The 21,891-nt window shown below is 45.1% G+C and overlaps 12 non-coding genes across 12 annotated transcripts; all 12 read left to right on the top strand.

Annotated features, from left to right (window-relative positions):
* The first annotated feature begins 2,055 nt into the window (after positions 1–2,055).
* Positions 2,056–2,248, top strand: LOC141179712 (U2 spliceosomal RNA). The gene has a single exon (XR_012255699.1). It is a non-coding gene; the product is annotated as a U2 spliceosomal RNA (small nuclear RNA).
* Positions 2,249–3,363: 1,115 nt separating this feature from the next.
* Positions 3,364–3,554, top strand: LOC141178853 (U2 spliceosomal RNA). Its single transcript, XR_012254922.1, has one exon. It is a non-coding gene; the product is annotated as a U2 spliceosomal RNA (small nuclear RNA).
* Positions 3,555–4,669: 1,115 nt separating this feature from the next.
* LOC141179647 (U2 spliceosomal RNA) lies at positions 4,670–4,860 on the top strand. The gene has a single exon (XR_012255642.1). It is a non-coding gene; the product is annotated as a U2 spliceosomal RNA (small nuclear RNA).
* A 1,115-nt stretch (positions 4,861–5,975) lies between these two features.
* Positions 5,976–6,166, top strand: LOC141179655 (U2 spliceosomal RNA). Its single transcript, XR_012255650.1, has one exon. It is a non-coding gene; the product is annotated as a U2 spliceosomal RNA (small nuclear RNA).
* Positions 6,167–7,281: 1,115 nt separating this feature from the next.
* Positions 7,282–7,472, top strand: LOC141178852 (U2 spliceosomal RNA). Its single transcript, XR_012254921.1, has one exon. It is a non-coding gene; the product is annotated as a U2 spliceosomal RNA (small nuclear RNA).
* A 1,115-nt stretch (positions 7,473–8,587) lies between these two features.
* LOC141179646 (U2 spliceosomal RNA) lies at positions 8,588–8,778 on the top strand. Its single transcript, XR_012255641.1, has one exon. It is a non-coding gene; the product is annotated as a U2 spliceosomal RNA (small nuclear RNA).
* A 1,115-nt stretch (positions 8,779–9,893) lies between these two features.
* Positions 9,894–10,084, top strand: LOC141178851 (U2 spliceosomal RNA). The gene has a single exon (XR_012254920.1). It is a non-coding gene; the product is annotated as a U2 spliceosomal RNA (small nuclear RNA).
* A 1,115-nt stretch (positions 10,085–11,199) lies between these two features.
* LOC141179651 (U2 spliceosomal RNA) lies at positions 11,200–11,390 on the top strand. The gene has a single exon (XR_012255646.1). It is a non-coding gene; the product is annotated as a U2 spliceosomal RNA (small nuclear RNA).
* Positions 11,391–12,499: 1,109 nt separating this feature from the next.
* LOC141178849 (U2 spliceosomal RNA) lies at positions 12,500–12,690 on the top strand. The gene has a single exon (XR_012254919.1). It is a non-coding gene; the product is annotated as a U2 spliceosomal RNA (small nuclear RNA).
* Positions 12,691–13,802: 1,112 nt separating this feature from the next.
* Positions 13,803–13,993, top strand: LOC141178848 (U2 spliceosomal RNA). The gene has a single exon (XR_012254918.1). It is a non-coding gene; the product is annotated as a U2 spliceosomal RNA (small nuclear RNA).
* A 6,157-nt stretch (positions 13,994–20,150) lies between these two features.
* Positions 20,151–20,343, top strand: LOC141179881 (U2 spliceosomal RNA). Its single transcript, XR_012255824.1, has one exon. It is a non-coding gene; the product is annotated as a U2 spliceosomal RNA (small nuclear RNA).
* Positions 20,344–21,458: 1,115 nt separating this feature from the next.
* LOC141178847 (U2 spliceosomal RNA) lies at positions 21,459–21,649 on the top strand. The gene has a single exon (XR_012254917.1). It is a non-coding gene; the product is annotated as a U2 spliceosomal RNA (small nuclear RNA).
* Positions 21,650–21,891: the final 242 nt, after the last annotated feature.

Below are 21,891 nucleotides of genomic sequence, written 5' to 3'. Positions count from 1 at the left end.
GATCCTGGCCAAGACGATGGCGACACGACTTAAGACGGTCATCGGACGGATCATCCACCCGGACCAGACCTGCGGCATCCCTGGACGTCGCATCGCAGACAGCCTCGCTCTCGTGCGGGACACGGTCGAGTACATCAAGGTCCGCCGCGCACACGCGGCCCTGGTCTCCTTGGATCAGGAGAAGGCCTTCGACCGGGTTTCCCACGAGTTCATGGGCCGAGCTCTGCACCGGTTAGGTTTGGGTAACATGTTTTGTTCGTATGTCCGTCTGATGTATTTTGATATCCACAGCTCGGTGTTGGTGAACGGCTGGAAGACTGACCCCTTCCCTGTCCTCTCTGGGGTCAGACAAGGCTGCCCTCTATCACCTCTTCTTTTTGTTTGTGTTATAGAACTCTTCGCAGAGGCTATCCGGCAGAATGGAGAGATCAGAGGGATCACCGCACCGGGTCCGGGACGACACGAGGTCAAGTGCTCGCTCTACATGGACGACGTCACCGTCTTCTGCGCTGATCGTGGTTCAGTCGACGCCCTCGTCCAGACGTGTGAGAGGTTCGGCCGGGCTTCAGGGGCCAAAGTCAACTGCAGGAAGTCGGAAGCCATGCTCTTCGGGGATTGGCAGCCGGCCTCCTCCGCCCCCTTCCCCTTCAACATTCAACCGGATTTCCTCAAGGTGCTGGGAGTCTGGTTCGGGAAGGAAGGAGCGGCCCTCAAGTCCTGGCAAGAACGCTTGGCCAAGGTGAAGCAACGGATCGGACTCTGGAGCCTCAGACACCTCACTTGTGAGGGTAAGGCACTCGTCCTGCGTAATGAGGTCCTGCCCGTCTTGCAGTACACGGCGCAGGCCTGGCCCCCACACGTCACTGTGTGCAGGGCCATTACCAGGACAGTGTTTCACTTTGTCTGGGGATCCAAGATGGACAGAGTCAGGCGGGCCGTCATGTACAAGGAGCCTCGCAAGGGTGGGAAGGGCGTTCCAGATATCCCCACCCTCCTGCGATCCTCTTTTGTGTGTGATTGTGTCCGCCAGACTTTGCAAGTCAAGAATGGCTCCGCGGGCAGGTCCATGTCTCGCTTCTTCCTGCTTCCTCTTTGGAGGCGACTCGGCTGGGACAAGTGGGACAGCTCCTTCCCCTACAACTGGACGACGCCATGGTTCTACGGAGACGTCGTTCAATTTGTGGGGGAGCATCAACTGGAGGGACTCAAGCCCGACTTGTGGAAGCCCAAAACTATCCACAAGCTAATCAGAGCCAAGGATGACGTGGAGAACATCACAGGACTTCACCAGGACACGCTGGAGACTGTGTGGACAAATGTGTCGTCTGACAGGCTGACCAACGGGCACAAGGACTTGTCGTGGATGGCGATTCAGGGCGGACTGCCCGTCCGGTCATTCATGCATGCCCGGAACCTGTGCAAGACCCGGTACTGCCCAAGGTGCCCCTTCGTGGAGGAAACATCTTTGCACACTTTTTGGGACTGCGGATTTGCACAGCGCCTATTGACTGCACTTGAGGACGACCTGAGGAACTCTGTCCCCAGGGCGAGCCTATCGCACCATTCTGTGCTTTACGGACTCTTCCCTGGGGTTCATACCGTCGGAGCCATCCAGGAGGCTTGGCGCCTTATGAACTGCTTCAAGGATGCCGTTTGGGTCGCCAGGAACCGGCTCATCTTGAGGAGGGAGAGGATGTCCATCCAGGACTGCCGCAGGCTGATCCACAGCCTGCTCAGAGACTATTCCATCATGGACGGTCCGGAGGACGAGGATGAGGACTAAACCCCTCCTCCCCCTCTCCCCTTATGTGTCTTGTCTTTCAATAAAGCTTCGGGCCTGTGATTTTCCCCTCCCCATCCCCTTTTTCCCAATCCCCATCCCTTATCACAGTTCGTCGTACTGTATTGATTGACATGCTTTTTCTTTCAGATTGAGTGTTTTGTGTAGCATAGGGGTGTGATGTGTCTAGTTAGTGCGTCGTATCCTCATGCTATGTAAATATGATGTAGAATTCTGTGTGTACTGGGCTGCGGCACTGTACACTGTCTGTTAACTTATTTTTTGTGCTAATAAAAGATATATTCAATCAAAAAATCTGTTCTTATCAGTTTAATATCTGATACGTCCCCTATCTGGGGACCATATATTAAATGGATTTTTAGAACAGGGAGATGGAAAAAGAGCTTGCTCTGTCCACTCCACGCATTGACCTGGTATTGCAGTATCTCCAGGACCGGTGCACCCCTTCTTTAATGCAGTTTCTAAAATCAGAAAGAATTGAATTCAATGTTTTTTGTTCATTTTGCTTGTTTGTCGGATTTTGGGATGGACTCTTTGGCTTTGCTTTTCTTCTCCTCATTGGATTTTTCATGTTCAAAGTTGCAGAAGCCAGATTACAAGCTCATTTTGGTTCAACTTCAGCAACTGTGCATTGCATTGCCATGTAATGTGATGCAATGCTATCTTTCTAGCTCTCCCTTTTTACTTCCTTTTGGATAAACAGACATATTAGGCAAGCATTTTGGAGCTTTCACCTAAATAACTACAGGTGGTGAGATAAGCTGCACAATATAATTGACCTTTCAGTATATTGTTGCACACACACCATCTATTTAGCAAATGCCCTTGTTATCAACAGCAGCCTTTTAAACTCACCTGAGCTAACAGGTATGTGCGCTGGTTACTCTGCTGCGCTTAAAATTTCTTTTTTGGTTTGCTACAATGCCTTTTCTGAAACGTTGTCTCCTTCTGCTGGAACACTGACTTCTTTCATTTAATGCCTGCAGACTATAAAAGAGAACCCAACCCAAAAAGTTTGGTTGATTAGTCTGTGGCATTCTGTTAAACTGTTGCTTATGGCGGTCTCTGTGAGCTTCTCAGCGACATTCAGCCAGCCAGGTATCCTGCCTGCAGTAGATGGAATGTGGCAATGGAACGCTGGCTGCGCGTGTCATAATAGGCTCTGAGCCTTTATATACCTGTGCACAGCAGCAGCCACCTTCAGTCTGCTGCTGGACAGCCAGCAGCAGCAGCAGCAGGAGAGGTATGTAATCAGGAGCCCTCCTGCTAAGGGTAGACAGCTGCTCGTTCCACCCCACCCCCCGCCTTAATTGGTTCTCCTCCCTTCCAACGGTGTTGAGGCGGGTGGGAACAGCAGGGGGTGAAGGTGCTGTGTTTAAAGAGGTGGAGTTATGCAGATCTAAAACGCGTGGATTGCAGCAGCAGCAAGCCGAAAAGTGCAGGCATGTAAGGGATCTAGAGGTTGACAACATGTCTTCTTAACGGGAGTCCAGGAGCTCATCTCCACAAATGGACTTTTCAGGATCCTTGGGTGGCTCCGTAGTTTGAAACCAATTCTGGTTATCGCTTCTCGGCCTTTTGGCTAAGATCAAGTGTAGTATCTGTTCTTATCAGTTTAATATCTGATACGTCCCCTATCTGGGGACCATATATTAAATGGATTTTTAGAACAGGGAGATGGAAAAAGAGCTTGCTCTGTCCACTCCACGCATTGACCTGGTATTGCAGTATCTCCAGGACCGGTGCACCCCTTCTTTAATGCAGTTTCTAAAATCAGAAAGAATTGAATTCAATGTTTTTTGTTCATTTTGCTTGTTTGTCGGATTTTGGGATGGACTCTTTGGCTTTGCTTTTCTTCTCCTCATTGGATTTTTCATGTTCAAAGTTGCAGAAGCCAGATTACAAGCTCATTTTGGTTCAACTTCAGCAACTGTGCATTGCATTGCCATGTAATGTGATGCAATGCTATCTTTCTAGCTCTCCCTTTTTACTTCCTTTTGGATAAACAGACATATTAGGCAAGCATTTTGGAGCTTTCACCTAAATAACTACAGGTGGTGAGATAAGCTGCACAATATAATTGACCTTTCAGTATATTGTTGCACACACACCATCTATTTAGCAAATGCCCTTGTTATCAACAGCAGCCTTTTAAACTCACCTGAGCTAACAGGTATGTGCGCTGGTTACTCTGCTGCGCTTAAAATTTCTTTTTTGGTTTGCTACAATGCCTGTTCTGAAACGTTGTCTCCTTCTGCTGGAACACTGACTTCTTTCATTTAATGCCTGCAGACTATAAAAGAGAACCCAACCCAAAAAGTTTGGTTGATTAGTCTGTGGCATTCTGTTAAACTGTTGCTTATGGCGGTCTCTGTGAGCTTCTCAGCGACATTCAGCCAGCCAGGTATCCTACCTGCAGTAGATGGAATGTGGCAATAGAACGCTGGCTGCCCGTGTCATAATAGGCTCTGAGCCTTTATATACCTGTGCACAGCAGCAGCCACCTTCAGTCTGCTGCTGGACAGCCAGCAGCAGCAGCAGCAGGAGAGGTATGTAATCAGGAGCCCTCCTGCTAAGGGTAGACAGCTGCTCGTTCCACCCCACCCCCCGCCTTAATTGGTTCTCCTCCCTTCCAACAGTGTTGAGGCGGGTGGGAACAGCAGGGGGTGAAGGTGCTGTGTTTAAAGAGGTGGAGTTATGCAGATCTAAAACGCGTGGATTGCAGCAGCAGCAAGCCGAAAAGTGCAGGCATGTAAGGGATCTAGAGGTTGACAACATGTCTTCTTAACGGGAGTCCAGGAGCTCATCTCCACAAATGGACTTTTCAGGATCCTTGGGTGGCTCCGTAGTTTGAAACCAATTCTGGTTATCGCTTCTCGGCCTTTTGGCTAAGATCAAGTGTAGTATCTGTTCTTATCAGTTTAATATCTGATACGTCCCCTATCTGTGGACCATATATTAAATGGAGTTTTAGAACAGGGAGATGGAAAAAGAGCTTGCTCTGTCCACTCCACGCATTGACCTGGTATTGCAGTATCTCCAGGACCGGTGCACCCCTTCTTTAATGCAGTTTCTAAAATCAGAAAGAATTGAATTCAATGTTTTTTGTTCATTTTGCTTGTTTGTCGGATTTTGGGATGGACTCTTTGGCTTTGCTTTTCTTCTCCTCATTGGATTTTTCATGTTCAAAGTTGCAGAAGCCAGATTACAAGCTCATTTTGGTTCAACTTCAGCAACTGTGCATTGCATTGCCATGTAATGTGATGCAATGCTATCTTTCTAGCTCTCCCTTTTTACTTCCTTTTGGATAAACAGACATATTAGGCAAGCATTTTGGAGCTTTCACCTAAATAACTACAGGTGGTGAGATAAGCTGCACAATATAATTGACCTTTCAGTATATTGTTGCACACACACCATCTATTTAGCAAATGCCCTTGTTATCAACAGCAGCCTTTTAAACTCACCTGAGCTAACAGGTATGTGCGCTGGTTACTCTGCTGCGCTTAAAATTTCTTTTTTGGTTTGCTACAATGCCTTTTCTGAAACGTTGTCTCCTTCTGCTGGAACACTGACTTCTTTCATTTAATGCCTGCAGACTATAAAAGAGAACCCAACCCAAAAAGTTTGGTTGATTAGTCTGTGGCATTCTGTTAAACTGTTGCTTATGGCGGTCTCTGTGAGCTTCTCAGCGACATTCAGCCAGCCAGGTATCCTGCCTGCAGTAGATGGAATGTGGCAATGGAACGCTGGCTGCGCGTGTCATAATAGGCTCTGAGCCTTTATATACCTGTGCACAGCAGCAGCCACCTTCAGTCTGCTGCTGGACAGCCAGCAGCAGCAGCAGCAGGAGAGGTATGTAATCAGGAGCCCTCCTGCTAAGGGTAGACAGCTGCTCGTTCCACCCCACCCCCCGCCTTAATTGGTTCTCCTCCCTTCCAACGGTGTTGAGGCGGGTGGGAACAGCAGGGGGTGAAGGTGCTGTGTTTAAAGAGGTGGAGTTATGCAGATCTAAAACGCGTGGATTGCAGCAGCAGCAAGCCGAAAAGTGCAGGCATGTAAGGGATCTAGAGGTTGACAACATGTCTTCTTAACGGGAGTCCAGGAGCTCATCTCCACAAATGGACTTTTCAGGATCCTTGGGTGGCTCCGTAGTTTGAAACCAATTCTGGTTATCGCTTCTCGGCCTTTTGGCTAAGATCAAGTGTAGTATCTGTTCTTATCAGTTTAATATCTGATACGTCCCCTATCTGGGGACCATATATTAAATGGATTTTTAGAACAGGGAGATGGAAAAAGATCTTGCTCTGTACACTCCACGCATTGACCTGGTATTGCAGTATCTCCAGGACCGGTGCACCCCTTCTTTAATGCAGTTTCTAAAATCAGAAAGAATTGAATTCAATGTTTTTTGTTCATTTTGCTTGTTTGTCGGATTTTGGGATGGACTCTTTGGCTTTGCTTTTCTTCTCCTCATTGGATTTTTCATGTTCAAAGTTGCAGAAGCCAGATTACAAGCTCATTTTGGTTCAACTTCAGCAACTGTGCATTGCATTGCCATGTAATGTGATGCAATGCTATCTTTCTAGCTCTCCCTTTTTACTTCCTTTTGGATAAACAGACATATTAGGCAAGCATTTTGGAGCTTTCACCTAAATAACTACAGGTGGTGAGATAAGCTGCACAATATAATTGACCTTTCAGTATATTGTTGCACACACACCATCTATTTAGCAAATGCCCTTGTTATCAACAGCAGCCTTTTAAACTCACCTGAGCTAACAGGTATGTGCGCTGGTTACTCTGCTGCGCTTAAAATTTCTTTTTTGGTTTGCTACAATGCCTTTTCTGAAACGTTGTCTCCTTCTGCTGGAACACTGACTTCTTTCATTTAATGCCTGCAGACTATAAAAGAGAACCCAACCCAAAAAGTTTGGTTGATTAGTCTGTGGCATTCTGTTAAACTGTTGCTTATGGCGGTCTCTGTGAGCTTCTCAGCGACATTCAGCCAGCCAGGTATCCTGCCTGCAGTAGATGGAATGTGGCAATGGAACGCTGGCTGCGCGTGTCATAATAGGCTCTGAGCCTTTATATACCTGTGCACAGCAGCAGCCACCTTCAGTCTGCTGCTGGACAGCCAGCAGCAGCAGCAGCAGGAGAGGTATGTAATCAGGAGCCCTCCTGCTAAGGGTAGACAGCTGCTCGTTCCACCCCACCCCCCGCCTTAATTGGTTCTCCTCCCTTCCAACGGTGTTGAGGCGGGTGGGAACAGCAGGGGGTGAAGGTGCTGTGTTTAAAGAGGTGGAGTTATGCAGATCTAAAACGCGTGGATTGCAGCAGCAGCAAGCCGAAAAGTGCAGGCATGTAAGGGATCTAGAGGTTGACAACATGTCTTCTTAACGGGAGTCCAGGAGCTCATCTCCACAAATGGACTTTTCAGGATCCTTGGGTGGCTCCGTAGTTTGAAACCAATTCTGGTTATCGCTTCTCGGCCTTTTGGCTAAGATCAAGTGTAGTATCTGTTCTTATCAGTTTAATATCTGATACGTCCCCTATCTGGGGACCATATATTAAATGGATTTTTAGAACAGGGAGATGGAAAAAGAGCTTGCTCTGTCCACTCCACGCATTGACCTGGTATTGCAGTATCTCCAGGACCGGTGCACCCCTTCTTTAATGCAGTTTCTAAAATCAGAAAGAATTGAATTCAATGTTTTTTGTTCATTTTGCTTGTTTGTCGGATTTTGGGATGGACTCTTTGGCTTTGCTTTTCTTCTCCTCATTGGATTTTTCATGTTCAAAGTTGCAGAAGCCAGATTACAAGCTCATTTTGGTTCAACTTCAGCAACTGTGCATTGCATTGCCATGTAATGTGATGCAATGCTATCTTTCTAGCTCTCCCTTTTTACTTCCTTTTGGATAAACAGACATATTAGGCAAGCATTTTGGAGCTTTCACCTAAATAACTACAGGTGGTGAGATAAGCTGCACAATATAATTGACCTTTCAGTATATTGTTGCACACACACCATCTATTTAGCAAATGCCCTTGTTATCAACAGCAGCCTTTTAAACTCACCTGAGCTAACAGGTATGTGCGCTGGTTACTCTGCTGCGCTTAAAATTTCTTTTTTGGTTTGCTACAATGCCTTTTCTGAAACGTTGTCTCCTTCTGCTGGAACACTGACTTCTTTCATTTAATGCCTGCAGACTATAAAAGAGAACCCAACCCAAAAAGTTTGGTTGATTAGTCTGTGGCATTCTGTTAAACTGTTGCTTATGGCGGTCTCTGTGAGCTTCTCAGCGACATTCAGCCAGCCAGGTATCCTGCCTGCAGTAGATGGAATGTGGCAATAGAACGCTGGCTGCCCGTGTCATAATAGGCTCTGAGCCTTTATATACCTGTGCACAGCAGCAGCCACCTTCAGTCTGCTGCTGGACAGCCAGCAGCAGCAGCAGCAGGAGAGGTATGTAATCAGGAGCCCTCCTGCTAAGGGTAGACAGCTGCTCGTTCCACCCCACCCCCCGCCTTAGTTGGTTCTCCTCCCTTCCAACAGTGTTGAGGCGGGTGGGAACAGCAGGGGGTGAAGGTGCTGTGTTTAAAGAGGTGGAGTTATGCAGATCTAAAACGCGTGGATTGCAGCAGCAGCAAGCCGAAAAGTGCAGGCATGTAAGGGATCTAGAGGTTGACAACATGTCTTCTTAACGGGAGTCCAGGAGCTCATCTCCACAAATGGACTTTTCAGGATCCTTGGGTGGCTCCGTAGTTTGAAACCAATTCTGGTTATCGCTTCTCGGCCTTTTGGCTAAGATCAAGTGTAGTATCTGTTCTTATCAGTTTAATATCTGATACGTCCCCTATCTGTGGACCATATATTAAATGGAGTTTTAGAACAGGGAGATGGAAAAAGAGCTTGCTCTGTCCACTCCACGCATTGACCTGGTATTGCAGTATCTCCAGGACCGGTGCACCCCTTCTTTAATGCAGTTTCTAAAATCAGAAAGAATTGAATTCAATGTTTTTTGTTCATTTTGCTTGTTTGTCGGATTTTGGGATGGACTCTTTGGCTTTGCTTTTCTTCTCCTCATTGGATTTTTCATGTTCAAAGTTGCAGAAGCCAGATTACAAGCTCATTTTGGTTCAACTTCAGCAACTGTGCATTGCATTGCCATGTAATGTGATGCAATGCTATCTTTCTAGCTCTCCCTTTTTACTTCCTTTTGGATAAACAGACATATTAGGCAAGCATTTTGGAGCTTTCACCTAAATAACTACAGGTGGTGAGATAAGCTGCACAATATAATTGACCTTTCAGTATATTGTTGCACACACACCATCTATTTAGCAAATGCCCTTGTTATCAACAGCAGCCTTTTAAACTCACCTGAGCTAACAGGTATGTGCGCTGGTTACTCTGCTGCGCTTAAAATTTCTTTTTTGGTTTGCTACAATGCCTTTTCTGAAACGTTGTCTCCTTCTGCTGGAACACTGACTTCTTTCATTTAATGCCTGCAGACTATAAAAGAGAACCCAACCCAAAAAGTTTGGTTGATTAGTCTGTGGCATTCTGTTAAACTGTTGCTTATGGCGGTCTCTGTGAGCTTCTCAGCGACATTCAGCCAGCCAGGTATCCTGCCTGCAGTAGATGGAATGTGGCAATGGAACGCTGGCTGCGCGTGTCATAATAGGCTCTGAGCCTTTATATACCTGTGCACAGCAGCAGCCACCTTCAGTCTGCTGCTGGACAGCCAGCAGCAGCAGCAGCAGGAGAGGTATGTAATCAGGAGCCCTCCTGCTAAGGGTAGACAGCTGCTCGTTCCACCCCACCCCCCGCCTTAATTGGTTCTCCTCCCTTCCAACGGTGTTGAGGCGGGTGGGAACAGCAGGGGGTGAAGGTGCTGTGTTTAAAGAGGTGGAGTTATGCAGATCTAAAACGCGTGGATTGCAGCAGCAGCAAGCCGAAAAGTGCAGGCATGTAAGGGATCTAGAGGTTGACAACATGTCTTCTTAACGGGAGTCCAGGAGCTCATCTCCACAAATGGACTTTTCAGGATCCTTGGGTGGCTCCGTAGTTTGAAACCAATTCTGGTTATCGCTTCTCGGCCTTTTGGCTAAGATCAAGTGTAGTATCTGTTCTTATCAGTTTAATATCTGATACGTCCCCTATCTGGGGACCATATATTAAATGGATTTTTAGAACAGGGAGATGGAAAAAGAGCTTGCTCTGTCCACTCCACGCATTGACCTGGTATTGCAGTATCTCCAGGACCGGTGCACCCCTTCTTTAATGCAGTTTCTAAAATCAGAAAGAATTGAATTCAATGTTTTTTGTTCATTTTGCTTGTTTGTCGGATTTTGGGATGGACTCTTTGGCTTTGCTTTTCTTCTCCTCATTGGATTTTTCATGTTCAAAGTTGCAGAAGCCAGATTACAAGCTCATTTTGGTTCAACTTCAGCAACTGTGCATTGCATTGCCATGTAATGTGATGCAATGCTATCTTTCTAGCTCTCCCTTTTTACTTCCTTTTGGATAAACAGACATATTAGGCAAGCATTTTGGAGCTTTCACCTAAATAACTACAGGTGGTGAGATAAGCTGCACAATATAATTGACCTTTCAGTGTATTGTTGCACACACACCATCTATTTAGCAAATGCCCTTGTTATCAACAGCAGCCTTTTAAACTCACCTGAGCTAACAGGTATGTGCGCTGGTTACTCTGCTGCGCTTAAAATTTCTTTTTTGGTTTGCTACAATGCCTTTTCTGAAACGTTGTCTCCTTCTGCTGGAACACTGACTTCTTTCATTTAATGCCTGCAGACTATAAAAGAGAACCCAACCCAAAAAGTTTGGTTGATTAGTCTGTGGCATTCTGTTAAACTGTTGCTTATGGCGGTCTCTGTGAGATTCTCAGCGACATTCAGCCAGCCAGGTATCCTGCCTGCAGTAGATGGAATGTGGCAATGGAACGCTGGCTGCGCGTGTCATAATAGGCTCTGAGCCTTTATATACCTGTGCACAGCAGCAGCCACCTTCAGTCTGCTGCTGGACAGCCAGCAGCAGCAGCAGCAGGAGAGGTATGTAATCAGGAGCCCTCCTGCTAAGGGTAGACAGCTGCTCGTTCCACCCCACCCCCCGCCTTAATTGGTTCTCCTCCCTTCCAACGGTGTTGAGGCGGGTGGGAACAGCAGGGGGTGAAGGTGCTGTGTTTAAAGAGGTGGAGTTATGCAGATCTAAAACGCGTGGATTGCAGCAGCAGCAAGCCGAAAAGTGCAGGCATGTAAGGGATCTAGAGGTTGACAACATGTCTTCTTAACGGGAGTCCAGGAGCTCATCTCCACAAATGGACTTTTCAGGATCCTTGGGTGGCTCCGTAGTTTGAAACCAATTCTGGTTATCGCTTCTCGGCCTTTTGCCTAAGATCAAGTGTAGTATCTGTTCTTATCAGTTTAATATCTGATACGTCCCCTATCTGGGGACCATATATTAAATGGATTTTTAGAACAGGGAGATGGAAAAAGAGCTTGCTCTGTCCACTCCACGCATTGACCTGGTATTGCAGTATCTCCAGGACCGGTGCACCCCTTCTTTAATGCAGTTTCTAAAATCAGAAAGAATTGAATTCAATGTTTTTTGTTCATTTTGCTTGTTTGTCGGATTTTGGGATGGACTCTTTGGCTTTGCTTTTCTTCTCCTCATTGGATTTTTCATGTTCAAAGTTGCAGAAGCCAGATTACAAGCTCATTTTGGTTCAACTTCAGCAACTGTGCATTGCATTGCCATGTAATGTGATGCAATGCTATCTTTCTAGCTCTCCCTTTTTACTTCCTTTTGGATAAACAGACATATTAGGCAAGCATTTTGGAGCTTTCACCTAAATAACTACAGGTGGTGAGATAAGCTGCACAATATAATTGACCTTTCAGTATATTGTTGCACACACACCATCTATTTAGCAAATGCCCTTGTTATCAACAGCAGCCTTTTAAACTCACCTGAGCTAACAGGTATGTGCGCTGGTTACTCTGCTGCGCTTAAAATTTCTTTTTTGGTTTGCTACAATGCCTTTTCTGAAACGTTGTCTCCTTCTGCTGGAACACTGACTTCTTTCATTTAATGCCTGCAGACTATAAAAGAGAACCCAACCCAAAAAGTTTGGTTGATTAGTCTGTGGCATTCTGTTAAACTGTTGCTTATGGCGGTCTCTGTGAGCTTCTCAGCGACATTCAGCCAGCCAGGTATCCTGCCTGCAGTAGATGGAATGTGGCAATGGAACGCTGGCTGCGCGTGTCATAATAGGCTCTGAGCCTTTATATACCTGTGCACAGCAGCAGCCACCTTCAGTCTGCTGCTGGACAGCCAGCAGCAGCAGGAGAGGTATGTAATCAGGAGCCCTCCTGCTAAGGGTAGACAGCTGCTCGTTCCACCCCACCCCCCGCCTTAATTGGTTCTCCTCCCTTCCAACGGTGTTGAGGCGGGTGGGAACAGCAGGGGGTGAAGGTGCTGTGTTTAAAGAAGTGGAGTTATGCAGATCTAAAACGCGTGGATTGCAGCAGCAGCAAGCCGAAAAGTGCAGGCATGTAAGGGATCTAGAGGTTGACAACATGTCTTCTTAACGGGAGTCCAGGAGCTCATCTCCACAAATGGACTTTTCAGGATCCTTGGGTGGCTCTGTAGTTTGAAACCAATTCTGGTTATCGCTTCTCGGCCTTTTGGCTAAGATCAAGTGTAGTATCTGTTCTTATCAGTTTAATATCTGATACGTCCCCTATCTGGGGACCATATATTAAATGGATTTTTAGAACAGGGAGATGGAAAAAGAGCTTGCTCTGTCCACTCCACGCATTGACCTGGTATTGCAGTATCTCCAGGACCGGTGCACCCCTTCTTTAATGCAGTTTCTAAAATCAGAAAGAATTGAATTCAATGTTTTTTGTTCATTTTGCTTGTTTGTCGGATTTTGGGATGGACTCTTTGGCTTTGCTTTTCTTCTCCTCATTGGATTTTTCATGTTCAAAGTTGCAGAAGCCAGATTACAAGCTCATTTTGGTTCAACTTCAGCAACTGTGCATTGCATTGCCATGTAATGTGATGCAATGCTATCTTTCTAGCTCTCCCTTTTTACTTCCTTTTGGATAAACAGACATATTAGGCAAGCATTTTGGAGCTTTCACCTAAATAACTACAGGTGGTGAGATAAGCTGCACAATATAATTGACCTTTCAGTATATTGTTGCACACACACCATCTATTTAGCAAATGCCCTTGTTATCAACAGCAGCCTTTTAAACTCACCTGAGCTAACAGGTATGTGCGCTGGTTACTCTGCTGCGCTTAAAATTTCTTTTTTGGTTTGCTACAATGCCTTTTCTGAAACGTTGTCTCCTTCTGCTGGAACACTGACTTCTTTCATTTAATGCCTGCAGACTATAAAAGAGAACCCAACCCAAAAAGTTTGGTTGATTAGTCTGTGGCATTCTGTTAAACTGTTGCTTATGGCGGTCTCTGTGAGCTTCTCAGCGACATTCAGCCAGCCAGGTATCCTGCCTGCAGTAGATGGAATGTGGCAATGGAACGCTGGCTGCGCGTGTCATAATAGGCTCTGAGCCTTTATATACCTGTGCACAGCAGCAGCCACCTTCAGTCTGCTGCTGGACAGCCAGCAGCAGCAGCAGCAGGAGAGGTATGTAATCAGGAGCCCTCCTGCTAAGGGTAGACAGCTGCTCGTTCCACCCCACCCCCCGCCTTAATTGGTTCTCCTCCCTTCCAACGGTGTTGAGGCGGGTGGGAACAGCAGGGGGTGAAGGTGCTGTGTTTAAAGAGGTGGAGTTATGCAGATCTAAAACGCGTGGATTGCAGCAGCAAGCCGAAAAGTGCAGGCATGTAAGGGATCTAGAGGTTGACAACATGTCTTCTTAACGGGAGTCCAGGAGCTCATCTCCACAAATGGACTTTTCAGGATCCTTGGGTGGCTCCGTAGTTTGAAACCAATTCTGGTTATCGCTTCTCGGCCTTTTGGCTAAGATCAAGTGTAGTATCTGTTCTTATCAGTTTAATATCTGATACGTCCCCTATCTGGGGACCATATATTAAATGGATTTTTAGAACAGGGAGATGGAAAAAGAGCTTGCTCTGTCCACTCCACGCATTGACCTGGTATTGCAGTATCTCCAGGACCGGTGCACCCCTTCTTTAATGCAGTTTCTAAAATCAGAAAGAATTGAATTCAATGTTTTTTGTTCATTTTGCTTGTTTGTCGGATTTTGGGATGGACTCTTTGGCTTTGCTTTTCTTCTCCTCATTGGATTTTTCATGTTCAAAGTTGCAGAAGCCAGATTACAAGCTCATTTTGGTTCAACTTCAGCAACTGTGCATTGCATTGCCATGTAATGTGATGCAATGCTATCTTTCTAGCTCTCCCTTTTTACTTCCTTTTGGATAAACAGACATATTAGGCAAGCATTTTGGAGCTTTCACCTAAATAACTACAGGTGGTGAGATAAGCTGCACAATATAATTGACCTTTCAGTATATTGTTGCACACACACCATCTATTTAGCAAATGCCCTTGTTATCAACAGCAGCCTTTTAAACTCACCTGAGCTAACAGGTATGTGCGCTGGTTACTCTGCTGCGCTTAAAATTTCTTTTTTGGTTTGCTACAATGCCTTTTCTGAAACGTTGTCTCCTTCTGCTGGAACACTGACTTCTTTCATTTAATGCCTGCAGACTATAAAAGAGAACCCAACCCAAAAAGTTTGGTTGATTAGTCTGTGGCATTCTGTTAAACTGTTGCTTATGGCGGTCTCTGTGAGCTTCTCAGCGACATTCAGCCAGCCAGGTATCCTGCCTGCAGTAGATGGAATGTGGCAATGGAACGCTGGCTGCGCGTGTCATAATAGGCTCTGAGCCTTTATATACCTGTGCACAGCAGCAGCCACCTTCAGTCTGCTGCTGGACAGCCAGCAGCAGCAGCAGCAGGAGAGGTATGTAATCAGGAGCCCTCCTGCTAAGGGTAGACAGCTGCTCGTTCCACCCCACCCCCCGCCTTAATTGGTTCTCCTCCCTTCCAACGGTGTTGAGGCGGGTGGGAACAGCAGGGGGTGAAGGTGCTGTGTTTAAAGAGGTGGAGTTATGCAGATCTAAAACGCGTGGATTGCAGCAGCAGCAAGCCGAAAAGTGCAGGCATGTAAGGGATCTAGAGGTTGACAACATGTCTTCTTAACGGGAGTCCAGGAGCTCATCTCCACAAATGGACTTTTCAGGATCCTTGGGTGGCTCCGTAGTTTGAAACCAATTCTGGTTATCGCTTCTCGGCCTTTTGGCTGCGATCGTATGACTGTACCTTGATTGGTGCGAGTCTCCTGGAGGAATCCGGACCCTTTTGTGGAGGATTTTCTGCTTTTTCCTGTGGTATTCCATACCGACAGAATCCAAGAAGTCTTTTGTGAAGAACACCATCCGTTTGTCCGTGGATCCATCTGACCAGAACAAGAACAACGTGGTTTTCATTGTCCAAGACATCGTTGAAGGCAAAGCTGGAGCAAGACGTTCTGAGATCTTCAGTGTCAACGAATTTTCACGTCAAGGTAATTATGACGTTACCTTTATGGACCAGGATGTTTGCCTTAATGTCTTTGAATGGCTCCGTGGTCACTCTAGTGACCCCTGCTTGGAAGGAGTTAGATGGGAACCTTTGTTTGGTCTGCAAGAAAAGGAGGTGACTGTGACTGTCTATAACCCTTTTACAGACCCTGAGCTGCTGGAGTGCTTCCTCTCTCGCTACTGTGAATATGTGCGGAAGGGAGTGAAGCAAGTCAATTGTCTAGGAATCTTTAACTGTCAGTATAAATTCCGTGTGAAATTGAAAAGGGATCCTGACAGTGTGGGGGGCTTTAGACACCCTCCATCAAATTTTTCCGTTGCAGGCCATAGAGGTTTCCTCTTTTACCCAGGCCAGCCCATGTTTTGCCGTAGATGCTTTTCTTTCGGACATACCATGGTAACATGCCTTAAAGGGCAGTGTTGCCGAAATTGCAGAAAGGAGGGGCATATGGCCAACCAGTGTCCAGAGGCCAAGTCCTGTGATGTCTGTGGGAGTAGTGATCACATGTATAAGGACTGTCCTATGAGTGCACCTAGACGTTCTGATAAAGAACAGAAGGAGGAGGAGCTGGAGAGGAGGCAGATGGCAAGCGCACTGAAAGTGCTGGAAAGATTGGAGAGGGAGGAGAGAGAGGGAAGGAGGCGGGAAACTGGTAGAGCCTCTCCCTCTACGGCGCCAGAGGAGGTGTCCCTGAGACCATGTTCTTCTTCTGCTGAAGAAATGAGGAAGAAGCGGAGGGAAGAAAAGGAGTTCTGGAGGGAAGTGGCAAAGGTGGAGAAAAAGGCAGTGTCTGCGAGAATATCTAGGAAAGTGGTGGAAGCAGAGCTGCCTGAGATGATGACTTTTGGAGAGGCAATGGACGCAACAGGATGTGAAGTGCAAATCTCGGAACCCGACAGTCCTGAACACCCTTCAGGTCCTGAAAACATTGAAGATTTTTCTTCGGAGGATGATAGGGGTGCAAAGAAGAGTCGTAGGGAGGATGGTGGGGGCAGTGATGATGCAGATTTTAGTGAGCCTCAGAGGAAGATCAGAACTGCCAGAATGAGGAGTGTGGCTGGTGAAGCCAGCGGGTCGGAAACCAGCTGTTCTGTTCTGATGGCGGAGGAGGATAGTGGTGGTGCTGGATAGTGTCACCATATAATATTGTAAATGTTTTTTCTTTTTGTCCTCTTGTGAGCTTTGGTTTAGGCCAAAGGCTATTTCTTTGTGTAATTGGTGAAGGAGTAGAAGTATTATGGGATTTACCATAGTGTCCCAAAACGTAAGAGTGTTTAAAAGTAAAGTAAGAAGAGCTGCTATTTTTGAGTTTTTAGCTATGCAAAATGCATCTATTTTTTGTTTACAAGAATGTGGGGTAGTGGATGGTGTGAAAGGGGATGAATGGTCTTATGGAGCGTCTGTGTGGTCGGGGAGTGCATGTAATAAGAATGATGGTGTGGGTATTTTGGTTAAAGGAAGGGAGGTTGTTTTGAGTGATTATTTGGTTATTGAGGTGGGGAGATGTATCCTTGCTAATTTTGTATACAAGAATGTAAAGTTTTGTGTTATTAATGTTTATGCGCCAGTTGAAAAAAATGAGCGCAAAAATTTATTTGAAAAAATTTTAAGCTTTTTGTTCCAGGAAGAATACCTGTGGTAATTGTGGGTGATATGAACTGTGATGTGGGGAGAGTGAATGTGGATGTGTCTGGGAAAGCATTATTGGAGTTAGTGAATGATTTTGGGTTGTGTGATATGCAGCGCGTGTGTAACATGAATCCTTTGTTGAACACTTTCTTTTCTGAGAGTGGTAGGGTACAATCCAGATTGGATTATTGTTTTATTTCTAAAAATATGGTTTCTGTTAATTATAGGCAGGAAAACGTTCTTTTTTCAGATCATGTGTGTATGTTGTGTGAGTTGGATATAAAAGTTGATGGAGTGTTTGGGAGAGGATTGTGGAAGTTAAATGTTAAACTGTTAGAGAATGAAGATGTGAGAAAGGAGTATGAAAGGCGGTATGAAGAATGGTGTAAGCATAAAAATGAGTTTGGGAATGTTTGTGAGTGGTGGGACTGGGTGAAGAAACAAGCAAAAATGTTCTTTAAAAATTTAGGATACAAGTATGCAGCAATTAAAAGAGAGAGTTTTGTTAAACTGAACGCGCGGTTGAGCGTTTTGTATAAGTTAAGGGAAGGAGGAGTTGAGGTGGAGGAGGATATTTTAGAGGTAAAAAAGGAGATTAGTGAGTTTTTGTTGGAGAGAGGGAGAAGCATAGTGTTTAGGGCAAAGATTGATAAGATGGAGCAGGATGAGAAATGTTCTCGGTTTTTCTTTAAAAAAGTTTTTGGAAAGAAACAGAGTATGAGCGTGGTGTATGGAGCAGATGGAAGTGAGGTGAGTGGAGAGGATATGTGTGAAGAGGTGGCTAAGTTTTATGAGGATCTGTATGCAGTGAAACAGAGGGATGAATGTTTGGAGAATGATGTTTTGAGTGTGTTAGAGAGTAAGTTGAGTGAAGCAGAAAGAGAGAGAGTGATGGGTGAGGTGACTGGTGATGAGGTATGGAAGGTTATGTGTAGTATGGCTTTGAATAAGACGCCGGGGGAGGATGGCCTCCCAGTAGAATTTTATCGTGTGATGTGGGGTGTGATTGGTAAGGACTTTGTGGATGTATGTAAGTATATGTGGGGAAACATGGAGGTGACTGAGAGTATGCGTGCAGGTATGGTTGTGTTAATTCCTAAGAAAGGGGATTTGAAAAGTCTGAGGAATTGGAGGCCAATAACGTTACTTAATTGTGATTATAAAATCTATGCAAAACTTATGGCTAATAGGATGCGTGATGTGATAGAGAGTGTGATTGGGGATGAGCAGTGTTGTGCGGTACCTGGGAGGCGGATTCATGAGTGTGTGTGTATGTTAAGAGATTGTCTATGGGATTGCATGGGTCGTAAGAAGAGTGTATTTTTGTTAAGTTTGGATTTTGAAAAGGCTTATGATAGGTTGTCGCATGGTTTTTTGTTCAGAGTGTTGTTAAAAATGGGTTTTCCGGCTGATTTTGTTGGGCGAGTGAGAAGTTTGTATGCGGGTGTTTATAGCTGTGTTTTAATGAATGGGTATGTGGGTAGGAAAGTGAATGTGTTTTCGGGTGTGCGACAGGGGTGTCCTTTGTCCCCTGTAGCATTTATTTGTGCAATTGAGCCATTGTTGTGTATGCTGAGGAAAGATAAGGTAATTCGTGGTGTGCAAGTGCCGGGAGGTGGAGGAAAAGAATGGAAGGTGAGTGGTTATATGGATGACGTGTGTGTATTATGTGATTCTGAATGTTCGGTGAGGCGGGTGAAGTTGTTAGTGTCTATTTTTTGTGGTGCATCTGCGTTTAAAGTGAATTGGGAAAAGAGTGAGTGTAAGGGTTTTGGAGGCGGAAGTTTAAGTAGGGATGTAGGTGTGAATGTAGTGAATGGACCTATTAAAGTTTTGGGTGTGAAGTTTTCAGAGAGTTTGGATGGGAAAGAAAGTTGGGATGATGCGAAAGGAAAAGTTGAGCAGAAGTTGAATTTTTGGAAATTGAGGAGTTTATCCTTTTTTGGGAAGATTTTAATTGTTAAGAGTGTGGTGTTGCCAATATTTTTATATATTGCGGTAGTATTTCCACCAGGATATATGTGTATGAGAAGCTTGAATAGAATTTTATTTGTTTTTTTGTGGAACTCGAAAATGGAGAGAGCTAGGAGAGAAATTTTGGTTAAAAGAGTGGAAAAAGGTGGTTTGGGTTTTCCGAATTTGGACGTGTTTTTTGGTGTGAATATCGTTGTGTTTGTTTTGAAAGTGATTAGGGCGGATGGAAAGTTTTCATCTATGTGTAGGTATTTATTTGGAGCGTATTTGTTTCGTTTAAAGTGGCAAGAAAGGGATTTGCGATGTCCGATTGCTTTTGAGGTGCCTGTATGGTATGTGTGGGTTTATAAGTTTTTGGTGAGGTATGAACTGTGTGATGCAGATGTGAGATTGCTGGAGAATAAGAAGGCTGTGTATAGGATGATTGAATGTAGAGAGGTAGAATGTGGAATAAATATGGTTAGGGGTGGTGATGTGCAGAAGGTTTGGAAGAAAGTGCGGATGAGTGGTATGACCAACAAACAGAGTGAAGTTGTGTGGCAGTCTTTACATGGAGTATTACCTGTGAGAGAGTTTCAGAGGAATAGAGGTTTGGTGAGGAGTGAAATGTGTCCAAGAAATGGCTGTGGTGGAAGGGAAAGTGTGTTGCATGTTTTTTGGAATTGCCAGTATGCTAGAGATGTGATTGGGAGAATGGGGCCTTTGTGTAAAGAATTGTGTGGTGTGAATTTGTTGTCTTTTGAGTTGTTTATGTTTGGTTTGGGAATATGTGATGGGACGAAGGAAAGAGTCTTGTGGTTGATGCTTGCATGTATAAAGGAAGTGTTATGGGATGTGAGGAATGTGTATGTGTTTAAAAGGAAGGAAATTGCTGTAAAGGATAGTGTGAAGGTGATTTTGGGGAAGATGTATGTGTGTTTCCTATGGGACAAAAAGAGGAGAGGGGAAGTGGATGCGGAGGGAATATGGAAAGTCAAAAAGTGGAGATATATTGTTAGTACCTCTTGATTTTTGTTATTGTTGTTTTGAAATATGAAATAAATATTTCCGATGATGATGGGGACAGCAAATTGCGTATTGGATTTGACGCAGCTGTTTTGATGGAATTTTCCTTTGTCTGGTTTCCATAGACTGTGGAATTTCCTCGTCTGAGGAGAAAAAAAAAAAAAAAAAAAAAATCTGTTCTTATCAGTTTAATATCTGATACGTCCCCTATCTGGGGACCATATATTAAATGGATTTTTAGAACAGGGAGATGGAAAAAGAGCTTGCTCTGTCCACTCCACGCATTGACCTGGTATTGCAGTATCTCCAGGACCGGTGCACCCCTTCTTTAATGCAGTTTCTAAAATCAGAAAGAATTGAATTCAATGTTTTTTGTTCATTTTGCTTGTTTGTCGGATTTTGGGATGGACTCTTTGGCTTTGCTTTTCTTCTCCTCATTGGATTTTTCATGTTCAAAGTTGCAGAAGCCAGATTACAAGCTCATTTTGGTTCAACTTCAGCAACTGTGCATTGCATTGCCATGTAATGTGATGCAATGCTATCTTTCTAGCTCTCCCTTTTTACTTCCTTTTGGATAAACAGACATATTAGGCAAGCATTTTGGAGCTTTCACCTAAATAACTACAGGTGGTGAGATAAGCTGCACAATATAATTGACCTTTCAGTATATTGTTGCACACACACCATCTATTTAGCAAATGCCCTTGTTATCAACAGCAGCCTTTTAAACTCACCTGAGCTAACAGGTATGTGCGCTGGTTACTCTGCTGCGCTTAAAATTTCTTTTTTGGTTTGCTACAATGCCTTTTCTGAAACGTTGTCTCCTTCTGCTGGAACACTGACTTCTTTCATTTAATGCCTGCAGACTGTAAAAGAGAGCCCAACCCAAAAAGTTTGGTTGATTAGTCTGTGGCATTCTGTTAAACTGTTGCTTATGGCGGTCTCTGTGAGCTTCTCAGCGACATTCAGCCAGCCAGGTATCCTGCCTGCAGTAGATGGAATGTGGCAATGGAACGCTGGCTGCGCGTGTCATAATAGGCTCTGAGCCTTTATATACCTGTGCACAGCAGCAGCCACCTTCAGTCTGCTGCTGGACAGCCAGCAGCAGCAGCAGCAGGAGAGGTATGTAATCAGGAGCCCTCCTGCTAAGGGTAGACAGCTGCTCGTTCCACCCCACCCCCCGCCTTAATTGGTTCTCCTCCCTTCCAACGGTGTTGAGGCGGGTGGGAACAGCAGGGGGTGAAGGTGCTGTGTTTAAAGAGGTGGAGTTATGCAGATCTAAAACGCGTGGATTGCAGCAGCAGCAAGCCGAAAAGTGCAGGCATGTAAGGGATCTAGAGGTTGACAACATGTCTTCTTAACGGGAGTCCAGGAGCTCATCTCCACAAATGGACTTTTCAGGATCCTTGGGTGGCTCCGTAGTTTGAAACCAATTCTGGTTATCGCTTCTCGGCCTTTTGGCTAAGATCAAGTGTAGTATCTGTTCTTATCAGTTTAATATCTGATACGTCCCCTATCTGGGGACCATATATTAAATGGATTTTTAGAACAGGGAGATGGAAAAAGAGCTTGCTCTGTCCACTCCACGCATTGACCTGGTATTGCAGTATCTCCAGGACCGGTGCACCCCTTCTTTAATGCAGTTTCTAAAATCAGAAAGAATTGAATTCAATGTTTTTTGTTCATTTTGCTTGTTTGTCGGATTTTGGGATGGACTCTTTGGCTTTGCTTTTCTTCTCCTCATTGGATTTTTCATGTTCAAAGTTGCAGAAGCCAGATTACAAGCTCATTTTGGTTCAACTTCAGCAACTGTGCATTGCATTGCCATGTAATGTGATGCAATGCTATCTTTCTAGCTCTCCCTTTTTACTTCC

This window comes from Phyllobates terribilis, unplaced genomic scaffold (assembly GCF_046119375.1).
Source record: "Phyllobates terribilis strain yellow unplaced genomic scaffold, ASM4611937v1 Scaffold_30__1_contigs__length_15301838, whole genome shotgun sequence".
NCBI lineage: Eukaryota > Metazoa > Chordata > Amphibia > Anura > Dendrobatidae > Phyllobates > Phyllobates terribilis.
The sequence above is the reverse complement of the archived record's forward strand: the minus strand, read 5'-3'. Positions and strand labels throughout refer to the sequence as shown.